This window comes from Tuber melanosporum, assembly GCF_000151645.1.
Source record: "Tuber melanosporum whole genome shotgun sequence assembly, scaffold_130, strain Mel28".
Lineage (NCBI taxonomy): Eukaryota > Fungi > Ascomycota > Pezizomycetes > Pezizales > Tuberaceae > Tuber > Tuber melanosporum.
Window position 1 is genome coordinate 212329 of NW_003298787.1, and position 17112 is coordinate 229440.

Below are 17112 nucleotides of genomic sequence, written 5' to 3' on the forward strand. Positions count from 1 at the left end.
GAAGATAAGTTACGAATATTCTTAGCACAATTCGAAGAATATTTCTCCGTCAAAGGATATGAAGAACACTATGATGAGATCAAGATTCCCTTTGCGGAATCTCTGTTAAGAGGACTTACAGGGCAATAGATTATGCCATTCCAAGATGGAAGGAAACAAAGAGACTGTATCACCTATGCAGAATTCATGGCAGTCCTATTCAAACAATTTGGTGATCCCAATGACAAAGAAACAGCAAGACAAAAGTTGGAGAAACTCTAACAAGAAAAACAGACATTTTCAGCATACTGGAATGAATGTCAACTATTAGAATACAAAGCAGAATTCAATGATGCCACTCTCTATATCATCCTACTAAGAAACTGTAGTTAAAGACTACAAGAAGCGTGGAGAATCTCTGACTTGCGCTATACAACTTCGGAACGATTTGCAAGATAGGCAATCAATAAAGAAAGCAAACTAAATGTGGTTCAAAATAACTCGGAAAATACCATAGCGCATGGGACAGTCGAGTCGTGGAGGAATATGGAGGGAACTTTCCAACCACAAGTAATGCGAAGTGAGAACAGAACCTTACCACCAGATGAACCGATGAAATTAGATAAAGCAAGATCAGGACCAGCTTTGAACCTATCCAAGGAAGAATACGCAAGAAGGATGAATGGAAAACTCTGTCTGAGATATGGGAAGGTAGGATATCGGATAAGAGAATGCCGAAGCTGACCAGACAACGGATACCGAGGAAACAAAGCAGCTGGAAACAAGGGATTCCAATTCCAGAAAAAGACCAACATCCGCAAGATGATGGCCAAGGATGTATCGGTGGAAAACAATAAGAGTCCCTAGTAAATGGTGGTCTGGGAGAGGCAAGATGTAGACCTGAAAAACGGATCAAGTTAGTGAACTACTACATGGCACTACAGATGTAAAGGAGAGAAGACAGAGATCATGTGATAATCAAGACGAAAATACACAATGAAAAACACAAAGAAACAACTATATATGCAATGCTCGACTCCGGGGCTACGGAAGATTTTATCGACAAGGAAATCTGTGACAAATACAGTCTCCACACCAAAAAAGCGAAGAAAGCGAGCCTAGTCTAACTAGCGGATGGAAAGCAAAGCACAATGGGACCTACAACCCATATGACAGAAGTACCTATAGACATTGACAGCTATAGAGAAATGGCAAACTTCCAGGTAGTAAATCTCAAGAACTATGCGATAGTCTTAGGGATGCTATGGTTACGAAGACATGACCCGATGATCGATTGGAACGAGAACAAGATGACCTTCACAAGCGAACTATGTGTGACACAATGTCTCTACAGTTTGCCTGTGGTCTACTCGACACCAGTATGAGAAGCGGAAGAAGAAACTTTGCATACAAAGTTCGCCGAGATGCAGCAAGATAAGAGAGTCAGGATACAAAAGTTAGACCAAGGGGCAAAAGTGCCTATGAAGGGTTCCAAAGGGTTAGCAGGATATGACCTGTATGCTAACAAAGGAATCAAGATACCTGCCAATGGACAGGCAATGATAGTGACAGGAATAGCTATTGGACTACCAGAAGGCACCTAGAGATGAATAGCACCTCACAGTAGTCTAGCTGTCAAACATTGACTCATGACCATGGTGGGAGTAATTGATGCCGACTACACAGATGAAATCAAAGTGGTCTTAGCCAACCTGGCTCAAGAGAACTATGAAGTCTAGAAAGGCGATGGAATTACACAGTTGATCATAGAAAAAATTTAACAAAGAAGATCTGCATAAAGTAGATCAACTAGAAAAAACTACAAGAGGAGACAAAGGATTTGGAAGCACGAACCAAAACCAGCCTGATACAACAAAAAGAATTAATATCAAAGAGATCACAGCACAAGCCTTTGGACAGTACTATCGAAGGGGAAATACAACAGGAATTCTCAAAAGGACATACGAAGACGAAAGAGCAGTCTGAGTAAAGATCAACATCAGCACGGAACTAGCAATCCAAGACAAGAAATACCAAAGCAAAAAAGGATGGAAAGAATTGATTCCAAAGGAATATTATCAATTCACAAATCTATTCTAAGAAGAGGAAGCTACTGGGCTACCACCTCAAAGACCAGGAATCGACCATGAAATTCAGCTGGACAAAGATGAGAAAACAGGAAAAACAAAAGTGATTCACTACAAGAAGTTATACCTACTAGGAAAAGCAGAGCTCGAAGAACTTAGAAAGTACATCGAGCAAAACCTAAAACGAGGATGGATCAGAGACTCCTTTACATCAGGAGGATCTCCAATACTATTCGTCAAAAAGAAAGATGGAAAAATGAGACTCTGTGTAGACTACAGAGCCCTCAATTTGGTTACTAAGAAAGATCGATATCCACTACCCTTAATTGGAGAGGCACTGGATAGATTATGGTCAGCAAAATACTTCACCAAGCCTGACATCAAGGACACATACTACAATATACGCATTAAGGCAGGAGACGAATAGAAGACTACATTCACCTCAAGATATGAAATGTTCGAATACTTGGTTATGCCTTTTGGGCTAATCAATGTACTTGCTTCATTCCAAAGATGGATCAACAGGGTACTTAATAAGTACCTCGACATATGTTGCATCGTATACTTGGACAATGTACTCATCTACTCAGAAAATATGCAACAACACTAGAAGGATATCAGTAACATCATGGCGGCAATACAAGAATCAGGTATAAAGATCAAACCAATGAAATGTGAATTCCATAAAAAAGAAACGGATACCTTGGATTTATGAACAATTGGAGCGGGGTTAAGGTCAACCCAATCAAAACAGCAGTAATATGGGATTGGGTCAAACCAAATAACAAAACAGATGTTCAATGCTTTATAGGATTCTGCAACTTCTATTGAAGGTTTAGAGAGGAGTTTAGCAGGCTTGCAAAACCACTCTATAACCTAACCAAGAAAGACAAGAAATGGGAATGGGGATAAACAGAATAAAAAGCATAAGATGCCATCCGGACACATTTGACATCAGCAACAATACTGGTACACTTCGACCCAAACCGAAGGACAATGAGTGAAACGGATGCCTCGAAATATGTATATTCAGGCATACTATCGCAATAATGCGAAGACGGAAAATAGAGGCCAGTGTCTTACCGATCCAAGATTATGACCCCCGCAGAGTGCAACTATAATGTTGCAAACAAAGAACTATTAGCAAAAGCTCAAGCATTAAAGGAATGGAGGAGATATATTCTGAACAATTACCATCTGGTCCGAGTTCTAACCAACCACAAGAATCTGGTCCCGTTCATGACTACAAAGAATTTGAACGACTGCCAGATAAGGTGGATGGAACACCTCAGCAAATACAACTTCAAAATCGAATACCGACCAGGTAAAGAGAGCGGAAAGCTTGACGCTCTGACAAGAATTGCAAGCGACAAACCATAAACAAAAGAAGAAAAAAGAATCAAACAAAAAACACAAATTCTATTACCAAAAACCTACTTCAAAGTAATGGAGGTGATCCAATTTACAGTAACAGAAGAAAAGGAAATTGAGAAGGCAAACATAAAAGATAAAACAATTCAGGCAGTAAGAGAAGTATTGTATGAAGGAAAAAACAAGATGAAAGGAATTGCTCTAGGTATATACCAATGGGAGGATGGAAACATGTGGTAAGAAGGAAAATAAGGGATTCCTGAAGAAGAAAAGATAAGAACAGATATCATACGACAACACCACGATATCTGAACTGCAGGACACGGAGGAACGGCTCAAACCACAAAATTTGTTACGAGATCATTCTGTTAGCCAGTACTGCGCAAAGATGTCAAAAGATATGTGAAGAATTATGACATATGCCAAAGGACGAAAACGGCTAAATACGTACCATATGGATTACTGAAATCGAACGAAGTTCCCAAACAACCATGGGAAACAATTACAATAGATTTCATCACGGACCTACCATTATTGGAGAATTACAATAGGATCCTGGTCGTGGTGGATCGTCTGACTAAAATGAGCCATTTCATTCTGGTCAGAAAAGATATGGACATGAGTGATTTTATACAAACCTTCTTCCAAGAAGTCTTTCAACTTCATGGCCTCCCAAAGAATGTCATTACCATCTGAGGAATATTATTCACATCAGGGCTGTGGAAAAAAGTAACTGGAGAAATAGGGATACAAAACAGGCTGAGCACAGTATTTCACCCGCAAAAGAACGGACAAACAGAATGGGTAAACGCAATACTCGAACAATATTTATGGACCTATGTCAACTACCAACTAGATGATTAGTACAAACTACGATCAATAGCCAAATTTGCATACAACAATGGGAAATAAGAAACAATCGGCACAAGACCCTTCTTCATGAATTATAGACAACATCTACAAAGTCAAGCTATATATCATACGATTAATGGTATAATACTAGATAAAGCAGACATGGGAAAACTACACAAAACATTATGATATGACATGAGTCAAGCACATCAACAGCAAAAAGAACAATACGATAAGCACCGAAAACTGGATCCAAACATACAACTGGGAGATATGGTATGGCAAATACTACACAATATCCATACGACACGACCATCAAAGAAATTGGACTACAAGAAAATCGGACCATTCCAAATAATAGAAAGAGTGGGCAACCGAGCTTATAAACTTGACCTTCTATACTGAATGCGAATACACAATACACTCCACATCTCACGCCTCGAATTAGACAACGACAATAAGTTTGCTTCGCAAATAATTATTCCTCCTCCTCCGATCAAACTTGACGGAGAACCAGAATACGAATTTAACGAAATTGTTGATTCTCGCTTCTTCTACGGAAATCTACAATACCGAGCCAAGTGGACCGGTTACTAACCAGAACATGATAAAACTTGGTACTTCGCACACAACTTCGAACACGCACAAGATGCCCTCTCAACCTTTCACCAACGATACCTAGGCAAGCCCAGCCCAGGTAACAATCATGTTCAACCAAGACAAAGGCGAGAGAAAGCCTTCTGCACCGCTGCAGCCACATTAGGGCTGGGGCGATAGCCCCCGCCAAATCACACCAACCAGTCCAAAATACTCATTCATGAGACTGACTGACGAAGAACTCAGAGAAAAGGAAAAACAAGCATAGCATAACACCATATTATGGACAGTATACTACGATGACAGATGCCAAACATACTTTGGCGACAAAGAAGGCTCGGAATCGTTCCCGAGAAAATGTCAGAAGCGTGGTCCGTGCCCGGATCATGGCCTCAAGCATTGTTACCAATACTTCAGAAATGGGTGCAGAATGCACAGGACACAGAAAATCTTGGCGGGATACTACTCGCGAAAGGATAGAAGCAAGAAAGAGTTAGTGAAAGAAGATGCCGGGAAGACTTGGGCTACCTGGATACAACCCAGGGAGGGAGGGGCCCAAAACTCCTCGGTGGATATGGAACCAGATATTAGGAGCCTACATAGGCAAATCTGAGGACTCTGAGAACAACTAGGCTGGACTGAGGCTACAATTTCAGCAAAGAACAAAATGATCACAGAGCTATGACAGCTGAATGATAACTAGTGGCACACAATCAAGATGGTGAACCTGAGCTTAGAATCAGTAAGGGTCAGATGGAGGACAGCAGAGGAAAAGTTTCACAAATTGAGGAGGACCATGTGCGCAGCTGGATAGAAGCTAGTGAAACTAGGAGAAAATGCCGGATGGGACTTAGACTTAGGGGGAGGGAAGCAAATGTCATGAACATCGATGGCATGGAAAAGGTTTTCACGTGATACATGATTATGAGTCTTAGGTACGTTATTGTTTTACACATATGACTCATTTAGGTCATATGATTTATTATGTTATGATTTGTTATGTTTCGCACATGACTCAATTATGAGTCATGGGATGTGCGCCTTGCAAGTATGCCTTGCGGGTATGCCTTGTGGGTATGCCTTGTACATATGATTTGTGTTTTGCATATGTGACTACTTGGACTCATATGACTTGTTTATTGAATTATGATTGGTTTATGAGTTTTGCACATGACCTCGCTACAAGGCCATGGGGTTTGGACATATGACTACTTTGGTCACATGATTAGTTTGTTAGGATTTACTTTCACGTATGTGATTACTTTAGGTCACATGACTTAGAGTGGGAAGAGTACTATAGAAGGAGGCTGGTAAGGCCGAGGAGAATAGACTCTTCACGCTTTGTTCTAAGTACTTTTCCTCGTCCTTGCTGTCGCTTCGCCCCAAGTGATTTATTCACACCCACAATGGGCCCTGATGCCTTGAATTCTGGGGGAGATATCTGAGTTCGCTCAGTAGTTCCTAGGGTATTTAGTGTTGAAGTCAGTTGGCATTTGCGTGGCAGATTACTTGTTTGCTTCTCATTTCGTCGCCTGCTGGTTATCTCACGATGCTGGCACTTTGAGCTATTCATCAAGGTCACTTACGAGCCCCTTTCAGTAAAATGTTTTCGGCTTCATGTCTATTGTCTACTCGCAGGTTTCGCATTTGATTTGCAGGGATTGAATATTGTGTTTAGAAGGATCACCCGTGTGGTTCTCTGGGCCAGCTCATGTCTCTTGTTGGGTTTTAATAGAGTCCTTAGTTCTCACGATACAAAACGCCCTTGGGTTAGACTGATGACCTTCCCAAGTATCAACTTGTCATACTGGCCACGTCATTCTTCTGATGGCAGGGCAGTGCCCACCCAGCCCCTCCTCGTTACATTTTTGTTTCTACGGTTGGAATCCTGCGATATTGTTTATCACCGTTCCCTTGGAGTTGTTGTCCTTATGGCATTTACAGTAGTTCAGTCAGGTGTCTCCTCCTCGTCTCAGTAGGGATGACTTTGACCCTAAAAACTCTTACCCCCTGGCATGGTTATTGTTGCTACCTGGGGTGGTGTGGGATGATTAGCTGCCAGGAACTTGCGTTGTCTGTGCGTTTGGGTGATTTAGTTGCAGATTGTAGTTGGCGGCTTTACCTATTGTAAGTGGGACCTACCTTCTGTGTGTCTGCTCCTCTTCGTTCGCCCTCTCCCTTCTTATCGCGTCAGTTGGGAATACCTCTTGCCTGTCGTTCGGTCTGTGCCTGTTGCCGGACCTGTGGGGCTGGCTTTAGCTAGCTCTGCTTACTCTTTCCCAACTTGGTTGGACTTCAGTTAGGCTGGGTAGGATGAGGTGGCTGGTGCTGGTGCCTTCGTGTGTTGGTACTACCTTCATTGTGGCTCCCAGCTGTGGCTGGTGGGCCCCCCTCGGCTATACAATGTTGGGGGTTGAGGCTCTTATAGTGTGGCCAAGACCAGTGGCTGCCTGATGGGGTTAGGTATAGGCTGTCCTGTGGCTATCGGATGGTTGATCTGTCTGAGGGGCTGGGGGGCTGGATGGGCTCTGTGGTGTCTGGTGTGTGGGAGTTAGGGAGAGCTGATTGGGGGGGAAGAGGTATCAGCGAGAAGCGGTCAGGCCTGCGTCAGGTTGGGCGAGGTCTAATTAAATGTTTCCAGTCTGGCTTAGGCTGTTGGGTGAAGTGGCTGAGTGCTGTAAAGGTCCTCAACAGACCGGTTGGCTGATGGCCACCTGTGTGGATAGTAGGTTGTGACCATCTGGTTGGACTTGTTTGGGTCTTGCGCACTGGACTTTGTGGAGTTTGTTTGGTTTCCTTGATTCAGCTACGGGTTTGGTAGGAGTGGGTATGGGACCATGGGTGGGAGATAGGCTCCACTGACTTGTTCAGTCTGTCATCACCTCTATGTATTTCTTATGTATGTGTTGTTTTGTTTGGGAGACAGGCAGAGGGTACAGGTTCTCCTCACCGGTATGCTCTTCGAAGGCAACTGGCAAAGTGGGTTCATAGGGTCGATGGCCTGGCATGCGGGTGCAAGAGATGGAGATGTGGGTCACCTCCTCCCTGCTATTGTACCCCCTGTGGGTTTAGTTTAGTTTTTGTTGGTTTTCTACTGGAGTAGAGGTTTAGCGGGATGGTGTTTAGACTGGGCGGTAGTGTTTTATATTTTGTTGGATGAGGAACCTGGTTGGGTTCGTCCTTTGCTCAGCTTCGGCTATGCTTAGTGCTGCTTGGCTTCATAACGGAGGGGCTACGGACTGGAACTGGGGTGGGTGCTGGGTTGTTTGATGATCTTGTAATTAGTTTCCGTGCGGGCATGAGGCGGGGATGGTAGGTACGTGGCCTTAGACTTAGTTAGCTTAGGAATAGTGGTATACTGGTTAGCGGTATCTCTGTTCCAGAGGGGGCTCGTCGTATGCCAGTGCTGGCAGTATGAGTGAAAATAAAATTACATTGAATTCTATGTACTTTTCCTCGTCCTTGCCGTCGCTTCGCCCCAAGCATTGCTTTCGCACCCATGATGGGCCTTGATGCCTTAGATTTTGGAGGAGATATCGGAGTTCGCTCAGTAGTTCCTGGAGTTCTTGGTGTTGAGTTCGGTTGGTATTATGTAGCGGATTACTTGTTTGCTTCTCGTTTCATGGCCTGCTAGTTATCTCACCATACTGGCACTTCGAGCTACTCATCACACTTGTTTACGAGCCCCTTTCGGTAAAATGTCTTCGGCTTCCTGTCTATCATGTACTCGCAGGTTTCTCGTTTGATTGGGGAGATTGAACATTGTGTTTAGGGAGATCACCCGTGTCGTTCTCTGGGCCAGTACATGTTTCTTGTTGGGTTTTAACGGAGTCCCTAGTTCTCAGGATACAAAATGCCCTTGGGTTAGACTGATGACCTTTCCAAGTTCAACGCATCGTACCAGCTACATCATTCCTCAGGTGGCAGGGCAGTACCCACCTGGCCACTCCTGGTTATATTTTTGTTTCTACAGTTGGAATCCCACGATGTTGTTTATCACCGTTCCCTTGGAGTTTTGTTCTTGCGGTATTTACGCTAATTTAGTCAGGTGTCTCCTCCTCGTCTCGGTAGGGATGGCTTTGACTCTGAAAAATCCTACCTCCTGGTATGGTTTTTCATTGCTGCCTAGGGTAGTGTGAGATGATTAGCTACTAGACACTCGCATTGTCTGTGTGTTTGGGTGGTTCAGTTGCGGATTGTGGTTGGCGGCTTAACCCCTTGCAAGTGGAGCCTACCTTCTGTATGTCTGCTCCTGTTCGCATGCCCTCCCCCTTCGTGCCACGTCAGTTGGGGATGCCTCTTGCCCGTTGTTCGGTCTGTGCTTGTTGCTGGACCTGTGGGGCTGGCTTCAGCTGGCTCTGCCTACTCTCTCCTGACTTGGTTGGACTTTGGTTTTACTGGGTTGGATGGTGCGGCTGGTCTCCATGCCTTCGGGTATTGGTGCTGCCTCCTTTGTAGCTCCTGGCTGTGGCTGGTGGGTCCCCCTCGGCTACAAGGTGCTGGGGGTTAGAGCTCTATTAGTGTGGCCAAGACCAGTGGCTGCCTGATGGGGCTAGATATGGGCAGTTCTGCGGCTAGTGGATGGTTGATCTGTCAGAGGGGCTGGGGGGCTGGATGGGCTCTGTGGTCTCTGGTGTGTGGGGCTTGAGGGGGCTGATTGGGGAGGGAGAGGTACCTGCGAGTACCAGTCAGGACTACATCAGGTTGGACGAGGTCTAATTAAGTGTTTTCGGTATGGCTTGAGCTGTTGAGCGAAGCTACTGAGCGCTGTAAAGCTCTCTGATAGACCGGCTGGCTGATAGCTACCTGTACAGATAGTGGGTTGCGACCACCTGGTTGGACTTGTTTGGGTCTTGTGTGCTGGGTTTTGTGGAGTTTGTTTGGTTTCTTTGGCTTGGCTACCGGTTTGGCAGGAGGAGGCATGGCACCATGGGTGGGAGATAGGCCCCACTGACCTTTGCAGTGTGTCACCACCTGTAACCGGTACGGGTACTCAGTTATTGGTTTTGTTTTATGTTTTGTTTTAAGTATTGCTTTGATACTTGGTTTGTTTTAAGTATCATTTGATACTTGGTTTTGTTTCATGTTTTGTTTTAAGTATTGCTTTGATACTTAATTAGTTTCACCAAAGTGTATTGATTGATACATTTGATTAGTTTCGTTCATGCTAGACATGAACAGATTTGTATATTTAAAGACCGCCTGTTTCTATGATAGAAAAGGCAGACTTCGACAGATAGTTTTACAATATACTTGGTTGAACGGTTACTCTTTTGTTCCTTAGTACACCCTCGAAGCCTCCTTTAGTTCTCAGCTCTCGCCTCCTCTCCAGAAGAGCAGGCCACCTGCCAACTATCGTATCCATTACTGATAACATGATTAGCATCTAGCGAACATGTTACATTTTTTTAACCTCAACAAGTGGTTAAGAACCTGTCCCCGGATTTAGGCCTGATCAACCTATTGATATCCACCTCAGAATGCTAGCGGGGAGAAGCGGCAGAATCACGGCACATTCGGCTTCGTCTCAAATCCAAGATAGAGTCTTTGACGACCAGGAGTGGGAAGCAAATCCCACAACCAGACCTTACAAGAAAGAAACAATCCCGGCACTCTGCTAAAGAACCGGGTGATCCTGCAAACACGGAAGACACACAACCTCCAGGAGAATTCCCTTCTACTCCAGCAAAGAAGCCTTTCTTTGAACCTCCAATCGACTCCGAATCCAGTCGCCAATCGGACATGGCTAGCACAGGATGAGGACCCTCTGAAGGAGGAAAATCGCGGGCTCGGCCTGAAGAAGAGGAAGTACCTGCAGTATTTGAACCCCCTAAGTTTAAACTCCACCTCCCTGCAAAGTTTAGAGGAGAAGGAAAAGTCCTCAAACCTGAAGCCTTTGACCGATGAGCGACGGAACTCTCATACTATCTTCTCCTGCAAGGGAAAGATGTAGAAGACCCTACAACAGGACTATAAATTGGATCATTCTGTGAAGGAAAGGCAACCAACGCATACCACCAATGCTATAAGGATTACGGCGGAAATGTAAGATTAAGAGGATCTACAGTTCTCGATTACCTGAAAGGACGATTCCAATCCTCTATTACCAATGACCTCCTATACAACAAATTCAACCAGCTCCAGCAAGTTAATGGAATCCATGTCAAGAGAATCACCGATGTGGCTACAGATCTGATGATGTATAAAGACCGAATGGAGAAAGGAAGTATCTCCAATTACATCCTGAAGCGACGATTCTACGACACTATGCACCCTACTCTCCGGCGAGAGGTAGAACCACTCGAGGAAGACGGCGATAATATTGCAATAATAATTGCAAGAGCAGAACGAAAGGATGCCATTCTCCATGAGACTAAGACCTACAAAATACAGACATTCTCTAGTAGGAATAGCCAGCCACGGTACAAGGCCCCCAGCAACTCTGAAGATGATACCCCACAGGTTTCCAAAAAGAAAACAAAATCCTCCAAAGAATCGAGACGGCAGAAAGGAGAATGGTTTGAATGTGGAAAAACAGGACACATGGCAAAGAACTGTTCTATGAAGAAAGGTGAAAGGAAAGGCAATTAAGCAAGAGGCATCGGCCAACAACGTGGAGAACGATAGTGATAATACCCAACCCAGCGAATATGAGGAAATCCATATCGGATATATCGATGTAGAATGCAACAGTGTTCGACCTCCGGCTACATTCAAAGCACACACCGCCCTAGAAGGTGCTATTGTGATCAATAGTAAAAAGGCTCGAGTCCTATTCGACACTTGCGCGATCGGAAGAGACATGATCAGTAATTCCTTTGTCTCTGTCCATGGACTCCCCACTCAAGACCTTAACCAACCCATACCAGTCAATATGGCAGTAAAGGGATCACGATCCACAAGCCATAAAACCTGTAGTGCGACTATTCCACTTGGTTCTGCAGTCCTACCCCCCCAGGAAGTGCTCGTTGGAAATTCAGCCAAATATGATGCCCTAATAGATATGCCATTCCTGAACCGCCACAAGGTTATAATCAGGTGTGGGGAATCAACCATCGATTTCCCAGATCAGAAGGTCAGAGTCTCATGCAAGCCAACAAGCGGAGAGTACCGAGCCGCAGTCTGTGAAGCAACTGCCCAACGACTATTGGATGAATACTCTGATGTTTTCCCTGATCAAATACCCGAAGAACTACCGCCTATGAGAGAGGTGAACCACCACATTCGCCTCCGAGACCCCGCTAATCTCAAGAACCAACCCACCTACTCTATTCCTGACGTATACAAAAGCCCACTTTGTGATTGGATCAACCAACAACAAAGAAGAGGAGTCATCTACCAGGCAGAAGCCCCAGGTGCCACTCCTATGTTTGTTCAACCCAAAGCAGATGGCAAAAGAATCCGCCCCCTGGTTGACCTCAAACTACGAAATGAAAACACGGTTATGTACAGTTCTGCTATCCCAAACCAAATCCAAATCGTGAATGCAGTTGGAAGGGCTAAATTTCGAAGCAAGATTGACCTAAGCGATGCCTATTTCCAGACAAGGTTAGATCCAGAAAGCGAACACTACAACAGTTTCAAAACACCCTTCGGAAGTTTCATTAGCTGAGTTATGTTACAAGGTGATATGAATGCGCCCGCCACCTTTATGCGAATTATGGAGAACCTCCTGAGCGAATACCTCCACCATTTTGTCTGGGTCTACATTGATGATATCCTTATCTTCTCGAACACCAAAATAGAACATGCCTACTATATAGGTTTGGTTTGTACCAAACTAAGGGAAGATAAATTCTATGCTAGCAGAAACAAATCAATCCTGTTTGCCGATAAACTCGATATCCTAGGACATGTTATAGATAACGAAGGAATACATACTGCCCCTAGAAAAATATCCTGTTTAACGGAATGGACTACACCCCGGAATCAAAAAGAACTCATGCGATTCCTAGGACTAGTCAACTACATTTCCCAGTTCCTACCATACTATTCCACTGTAACAGCGCCGCTCACAGACCTTACCAGCAATGAAGAATTTGTCTGGACCCACACTCATGACCAAGCCTTTACCAACATCAAGAAACTAATTAAAAACGCTAATGTTATACATACTATCGACTATAGTAAACCAGAACTGATATGGCTGATTACTGATACATCGGATGTTGGAGTTGGAGCATGGGTTGGACAAGGAGTCTCCCATGAAACGGCAAGACCAGCGGCATTACACAGTAGGAAGTTCACTAACTCACAGATGAACTATGGAACAACAGACAAGGAAGCCCTTGCTGTGATTGATGCTCTCGCCACTATCAACCACATCCTGATGGGCAACACCTTTACTATTGTTACTGACCACCAACCACTCACTAATCTCAAAACAGAAAGAATACCTGGAAGGAGAAGAACAAGATAGATAGGCGAGATGAGCAAATACGATGTAAAAATCATCTATACCCCTGGAAGAACGAACTATTTAGCTGATGCTCTCTCCCGCCTATATGAGAATCAAGACCTCACAGATCCTCCTCTCGTTCATGCCCACACAAGACAAAGCGAAGACAGTCCTGACGACACTTCCTATGAACAAGAACCTTCGATGGCTACCGCAAGCTCAGACGCTCCCCCCAATCCTTTCTCTTACACCATGTACAGAGCTGCCGGAACTGAACAAGGAAAGGACATTGATGACGAATGGAAAGACAATTGCACCCTCCGCAGCACACCTCCTCACGAGCTTGAACAAAGCAGACTCCACTGGTTCTACTGTTATTATGATACCTGCCCTTTTCACCAGACTGAGATTAAGTTCGGCAACAGATACCAGCGACCGTACTATATGTCTGCTGACGATTCCAAAAACACCAGCTTCGACACCACAGAAGGAGCAGAAGAAATGATCAATGAAGATGGATCAATCCAACCTCCCAATACCTTCAATCCTGTTCCAACATGACACCAAGGTCTTGAAGAACTCGAATAAGCAGCAGCCTACGTGGATGCAATATCCTACTTACACCCCCTACAGTCAGCTCCGCCATCCTCTCCTCCCATAATCGATTCACGACCACTATATGGTGGACCCTTATGAGTATACAACAATGAAACCATTGTTTCTGTCATGCCTATCACGATCCCTGAACATCACCGATAACTCTATGAGACCTTTGAAGAAGAGGAAACCCCTGTCGAACCGACAAGAGGATCTCTTATTGAGGATGAGCGAGATGTTAGATCAACCACAGAGGAATTAATCTCCTCTTTCCGAAGCTAAATGATAGCAGGATATCGCCATGACCCAATCTACTTCAATGCTATGGATAGCTCCAGGCATGGAGATCTCATCCCCTACAACATATCCAATGGAATGGTCATACCAGTACCCATTATGGTGAACATTACCTATACATCCCAAAAGGCCATATGTTCAATGGAATGACTATTAGGGAATATGTCATCACCGAGATTCACAACAAAGGGCACCACAGTACGGACCGCAACCTCCAATATGCCTCGGAATATGTCTACTGGCCTGAAATGCGAAAGGACTTCCGGGATTTCGTCAAACAATGTGAACTATGTCAGGCAAATAAGGAGCGAACACAACTATCTGAAGGGAAAGCGCAGACCCTCCAACTACTATGTGAAATTTTCGAATCCTATGCCATTGATTTCGCAGGACCATTCAACAAGTTTGCCGGATATGATACCATCTTGGTAGCTGTGGACTGATTTTCTGGATATACATGGCTCATACCAATGAAGGTTACCGATTCCTCCAAAAACACCTGGAATAACCTTCAACGATACCTATTTACTCCTCATGGGTACCCCTTATCTATTGTCAGTGATACTGATCCCCATTTCACTGCCAGATTCTGGAAGCAAACCTTGACCTCTCTCGGAATCAACCACATTATGGCTGCCCCTGGTTATCATGAGACTAATGGCCAGTCAGAACGAAAGACTCGCGAAGTCAAGACTGAAATTAGGAACATGATCAATGAACGACAAACCAACTGGGCAAGCTCTTGTTGAGCTTGCCACATATATCAATGCCGGATTCTCAGACACCTTAAAAATGTCTCCATACAAGGCAATCTTCGGCCGTCAATACCCTCTTCTTCCCACAACACTATTTAAGAACTCCTCAGTCCCCACCTCCGATGACCACCTAAACCGCCATCGAGCAATTCGGAATGATGACTTCCAAGCTGTTAAAGCTGCCTGATTCCAAAGCACCACTACTGCTCAGAAGCAACAACGCAAACATGTCCCTATTCCGCCAGGTAATATGCTCATAGTACATGGAAACATATTTATTACCAATATTGGACGCAGCAAGAAATTACAACCCCGATGGCGAGGACCATTCAAAGTATTATCTTTTGATGAGCATACAGAAAACTACACTGTCCAGATGGATGGACACATATACCGCCGCAATAGCGCAGTCTTCCATGCCTCTGCTGTCAAGCAATTCCTCCCAAATGACGACTCCAGGTTCCCTGGAAGAACCCACTCTCGACCTGAACCTATCATCATCGACAACAAAGATGAATGAGAAGTTGAAGAAATCAGAGACCATTGCCTTTGGCATGGAAATGATCAGTTCCTTGTCAAATGGAAAGGATATCCAACAAGTGAAAACAGCTGGGAACCGCTAGAAGGACTAGAGCACGCTATGGATATGATAAATGACTGGTGGAAAGATAACGTGCCAAACGAATCCCTCCCCCCAACGATCAATTATATCAGCATGAGCTGGACACCTACGTTGCCAGAAACTGAGCGATGGCATGCGGAACACGAGGCTAGAGATGGATTTTGGGCACCATACTTTGAGTCGGAATTCAAAAGCAGTGATGAGGATAATCAAGCTATGGAGCAAGCCCTCGACAACCTTATCTAGTCACCAATCACCATCCGAATACCATAACGATGTCAAACTATGTGGAACTCAATGTGAGGCTGCAACAACAGATTGTTGGACTGTTGTTGAACCGCGATGCTATCCAACTTGAAGACTACTTCGAAATCCTCTGAATAGACTACTGTCCTGATTGCGACCATGCTTGGGTTGATATACAGCATGAATCTGGTATTCGTGACTACTGTGATTTACATTTCTTTGAGTCTAAATGTTTTCTTAGGATTTCTTCTTGTCCCTGGTGTGATACTTATGATGAAGAGTTTTTAGCAGAAACTGAAGCCATGAGTTTCTCAGAATCCACTTTTGATGATTATTAGGTTTTGTTTGTTGAAACAGTTGTTTTGTTTTGGGGAATGTAACCAGTACGAGTACTCGGTTATTGGTTTTGTTTTATGTTTTGTTTTAAGTATCGCTTTGATACTTGGTTTGTTTTAAGTATCGTTTGATACTTGGTTTTGTTTTATGTTTTGTTTTAAGTATCACTTTGATACTTGGTTTGTTTTAAGTATCGTTTGATACTTGGTTTTGTTTTATGTTTTGTTTTAAGTATCGCTTTGATACTTGATTTGTTGTAAGTATCATTTGATACTTGGTTTTGTTTTATGTTTTGTTTTAAGTATTGCTTTGATACTTAATTAGTTTCACCAAAGTGTATCGATTGATACATTTGATTAGTTTCGTTCATGCTAGACATGAACAGATTTGTGTATTTAAAGACCGCCTGTTTCTATGATAGAAAAGGCAGACTTCGACCGACAGTATTACAATATACTTGGTTGAACGGTTACTCCTTTGTTCCTCAGTACACCCTCGAAGCCTCCTTTAGTTCTCAGCTCTCGCCTCCTCTCCGGAAGAGCAGGCCACCTGCCAACTATCGTATCCATTACCGATAACGTGATTAGCATCTAGCGAACACGTTACATTCACCCAACAGCCCAAGCTGGACTGGAAATACTTAATTATACCTCGCCCAACCTGACGCAGGCCCAACTGGTCCTCACAGGTGCCTTTCCCCCCCTAATCAGCCCCCTCCAAGCCACACATGCCAGACGCCATAGAGCCCATCAAGCCCCCCAGACCCTCAGACAAATCAACCATCCGATAGCTACAGGGCAGCCCATACCTAGCCCCATCAGGCAGCCACTGGTCTTAGCCATACTAACAGAGCCCCAACTCCCAGTACCTTGAAGCCGAGAGGGGCCCACCAGCCCCAGCCAGGAGCCATAAAGGAGACAGTGACAACACCCGAAGGTGCCAGCACCAGCCACACCATCCAACCCAGCCAAACCA